The 4,540-nt window shown below is 42.6% G+C and overlaps 1 pseudogene; it reads left to right on the top strand.

Moving 5' to 3' along the window:
- The first annotated feature begins 3,083 nt into the window (after positions 1-3,083).
- LOC106558699 lies at positions 3,084-4,086 on the top strand (annotated as a pseudogene).
- The last annotated feature ends 454 nt before the right edge of the window (positions 4,087-4,540 follow it).

Here is a 4,540-nt window from a genome sequence, read left to right as displayed (position 1 = left end):
ATAACAACCATTGTATTAAATACCCATTGCAATGATCAAACAAGTAAAATATTCTAAATCATCATTTAAAAATTCAGATGATTGAAGATGAAATACTGAGTTAGGACATATGGCAATAAAGTAAAACTTCATCTGTCAGCAACCTACCAAATAGATGCTTAAATACCTAAACCCTAGTTTTTCTTTTCCTTTTTAGAGAGAGAGAACAGGGGTGGAGGGGGGCAGAGGGAGAGAGAGAATCTGAAGCAGTTTCCATGCCCAGCATGAAGCCCAATGTGGGACTCTATATCACAACCCTGAGATCATGACCTGAGCCAAAATCAAGAGTCAGATGCTTAACTGATCCACCCAGGCACCCCTAAAACCCCAGTTTTTCTAACTGCTCTATACCTGTATAAAAGGTCTCACAAAATCCTTATTTCAAGAGATATTAATAGACATTCTGTGGGAAAAAGATTTTATACTCAAGCAAATCTGGAAAATGCTGGGTTAGACAAAGTTAAACAGTTTGCTTTCCCATTCAACTCAGCAGAGCCTCTACTATATTTGTGAGCAATGCAAATCTCTGTAAAGCAGGCACAAGGTGAGCTGTTTCTCCACCTTATTTGGCTATGCAATGTTGATTTGTTTGTTTAGAGTTTCTCAATGTTATGTAATGTTCCCCAGAACACCCTGGGAAGCAAGGCACTACCCCTGGCTATCTCACTAGCTTCTCTGGTCTTACTAGATAAACTCTGGTGGAGCTGTAAGGACCACACAACCTAGAAGCTGACGACAGTGGAATGCTGGCCTAGGTGTGCAGATTAGCTACTGACAGTGTAGCCATAATACTATACAGGCACTAAATTTAATTTTAATTTCTAATTCAGGAATTGCTGTTATACCTGAAAGTATCAATTGGGTTTTTTTAATGGTAAACAATGGAAATCGACCCTGCTATATTAAGCTACAAAGAGGAGTTTATTGAAAATATTCTAAGCTGGGGTGCCTGGGTGGCTCAGTGGTTGAGTATTTGCCCTTGGCTCTGGTCATGATCCCAGGGTCCTGGGATCAAGTCCCACTTTGGGCCCCCCAACAGGGAGCCTGCTTCTCCCTCTGCCTATGTCTCTGCCTCTGTGTGTGTGTCTCTCAGGAATAAATAAATAAAATCTTTTTTAAAAAATATTCTAAGCCTTGCTAATTCTTCACATTGTGAATGAAGAACCAAACACCACAGATACCAGGGCAGGAAACAGGGTCACTCTGGGTACCTGAGGAACATTAATTCAGGGACAGCTACTTGGGCTCCAGCCAGCAGATGACCCATCTCCAAACCATCTAATATCATAAATATCATATGATATCTCCCCTAAAGTTTCAACTCCCAGTAGAAGATGGTGATTGGCTTAGCTTGCATCAGGTACCTACCACCTAGCGCCTGTGTGCCCCATGGTCATGGCTGAGGTGTCATGATCTACAGCTGCATGACATAGAATGACATAGAGCAGAGGAAGAGTAATTGCCCCAAAACATGGATGCAGAACAGAAAAATAAGAGATCTGCTTTACATTCGCTGAGCAGGAAAAGGAGACGTGTACTTTACTTTGTCCCACTAATCCTATCCCTTCCACGCAGTTCTTCACATTTTTTACATAGAACATTGAAGCATTTCGAATGGCTAGGATTTCCTCTTCAATCACCTTCAACAGACTTAAGAGCCTGTCTTTCAGAGAATTCCAAAAAGTCCTTTTGAGTTGAGTCCTTCCTCTAAGAAACCTGGCATTGTTGATTAATGACTCCCAAAGAGTCATTTAGTCTAATTATCAACCAAGCTCATTCATTCTTAACAGCCACAGAAGATGCAAGGACAAAATTTAAGGCAATGTGAGAAGGAGGAAGAGGGAGAGTTTAAAGACAAATGTAACAAATCAATTCTTCCCAACCTCCAAATGACCCATGTAAAGGAATTTAGTTAAGCATCTGCCTTGTCTCCATCTTCAGTCTATTGGCCCAAAGTTTTTCTTAGTAATTCTAAAATTCTTTTGATAATCATCAATTTCTGTGAAAACAGAGGGGAGTCTGTTTTATGATAATGTTTTTTGATTCCAGACTAAGATTGCTTCCCTGCCTCTGGGAAAATTCCTTCTTCATGAAAAAGGTTTTCTTGAGGCCACTGTTTTTTAAGAATTTGCCATGAGTACACTTTATCTTGCTAAGCAGAAGGACAACACTAAAGTTAGCATGTTGGCTGATTTTTATTTTTATATTTGAGCCTGCTTCAAAATAATAAATAGACATTTTCTTGGGCGAGTTCTCATTTGGGTTTAATTATTTGCTTCTTGTCTTTCTTGAAGCCAAAGTCTCAATTTTACTAAAAAGAAGAAAAGAAGAAAGCAAGAGTTCTAACCAAGATTTTAAACCACAGTCATTTTTTTGTGAAACAAGGCTCTTTGGTCATCTGTATTCTGGGGTGAAAGTTTCCGATGATCTTTATTTATCTGTGCATTTTATTATGCAGAAAACAGAAATGCAAGGAAGGTATCATAGTGCTTGAGAAAGGGTAAGATGGGGACGATGATATTCAACACACCTTATAAGCACTTCTTCCAAAGGAAACATCTCATTTAATATTCAAACTCTGCAGAAAACATCAAGTAGAAGAGAACAATCACTTATGGTGTCAGAAAGCCACACTCCTATGTTTCTGTTACTCACCTTTACTCCTACACACTCGACGCTTCTGACACCAGCTGTGTGGGTGTTCCACTCATCAAGCAATTCCACAACATCGGCAGGGTGTCCTATAATTCAATTCTATTCTGACATTAATCGGAGTTAGCCCAAACCTCATGGCTTTCAGGGCTGAGTCTCACAGGATTGTCCGTTACTTCAGATGCCTATCCCAATTAGTAGGTCCCTGGGTTACTCACAATTTTTGTCTGACTTGATTTCAAAGCAGAGGTTCCACTGTGGATTCAGTCATTTGCTACAACAGTTCACAGAACTCAGGGTAATACATTTACCAGCTTGTTATATGATAAAGTACGTCATAAAGGATGCAAGTGAACGGCCTTATGAAGAGGTAATGTAGGCTCTCTCCCAAGATGCCCAAAGGAAAGAAGGCAAAGGGTAAGAAGGTGGCCCCGGCCCCTGTTGCTGTGAAGAAGCAGGAGGCCAAGAAGATGGTCAGTCTCATGTTCGAGAAAAGGCCCAAGAATTTTGGTATCGGACAGGAGGTCCAGCCCTAAAGGGGCCTCACCTGCTTTGTCAAATAGCTCCACTACATCAGGCAGGGGCAAAGGGCTATTCTCTATAAAAATCTAAAAGTGCCTCCCACAAGGGACATCTGGGTGGCTCAATGGTTGAGCGTCTGCCTTTGGCTCAGGTCGTGATCCTGGGGTCTTGGGATCAAGTCCCACATCCAGCTCCCCCTGGGAGTCTGTTTTACCCTCTGCCTATGTCTCTGCCTCTCTGTGTGTCTCTCATGAATAAATAAATAATCTTTGTTTTTAATAAATAAAAAATAATAAAAGTGTCTCCCTTGTTTAACCAGTTCACCCATACCTTGGACCGCCAAACAGCTACTCAACTGCTTAAACTGGCCCACAAGTACAGACCAGAGACAAAGCAAGAGAAGAAGCAGAGATTGTTGGCCCAGGGCTAAGAAGAAAGCTGGGGGCAAAGAGGATGTCCCCACTAAGAGGCCATCTGGCCTTCGAGCTGGAGTTAATACTGTCATCACCTTGATGGAAAACAAGAAGTCTCAGCTGGTAGTGATGGCACATGATGTGGATCCTATTGAGTTTGTTGTCCTCCTGCCTGCCCTGTGTCAGAATATGGGGGTTCCCTGCTGCATTATCAAGGGGGGAAGGTCAGGATGGGGCATCTGGTCCACAGAAAGACGTGTACCACTGTCGCCTTCACACAGGTTAACACGGAAGACTGACGAGCTCTGGCAAAACTGGCAGAAGCCATCAGGACCAATGACAATGACATGATGAGATCTGCTGCCACTGGGGAGGCAACATCCTGGATCCCAAGTCGGTGGCTCCCATCGCTAAGCTGGAAAAGGCAAAAGCTAAAGAACTGGCCACCAAACTGGGCTGAGTGACACTGTTGAATTTTCTGTACATAAAAGTAATAAAAAATCATCTTTCAGGGGCACCTGGTGGTTCAGCAGTTTCTGCCTTTGGCTTGGGTGGTGATCCTGGGGTCCTAGAATCGAGTCCCACATCGGGCTCCCTGTGGGGAGCCTGCTTCTCCCTCTGCCTATGTCTCTGCCTCTCTCTCTATGTCTCTCATGAATAAATGAATGAAAACTTTTAAAAAAATTCTCTTTCAAAAAAAAATAGATGTACAATGGGTGAGAACTGACAGGGTCCTAAGCACAGGAGCCTCTGTCCCTGTACAGTTGGGGTGCACCATCTTCCCAATTCATTGGTGTGTTCACCCACCTGGAAGGTACTCAACCCCCACACTATTGGGATTTCTACAGAGGTTTAGTAGGTCAGCTTGAGCATCTAGTAACTCCATTTCCAGCTTTTCTTCCCTCTCTTATGAA

Source organism: Canis lupus, chromosome 4, assembly GCF_011100685.1.
Source record: "Canis lupus familiaris isolate Mischka breed German Shepherd chromosome 4, alternate assembly UU_Cfam_GSD_1.0, whole genome shotgun sequence".
NCBI classification, from domain to species: domain Eukaryota; kingdom Metazoa; phylum Chordata; class Mammalia; order Carnivora; family Canidae; genus Canis; species Canis lupus.
The sequence above is the reverse complement of the archived record's forward strand: the minus strand, read 5'-3'. Positions and strand labels throughout refer to the sequence as shown.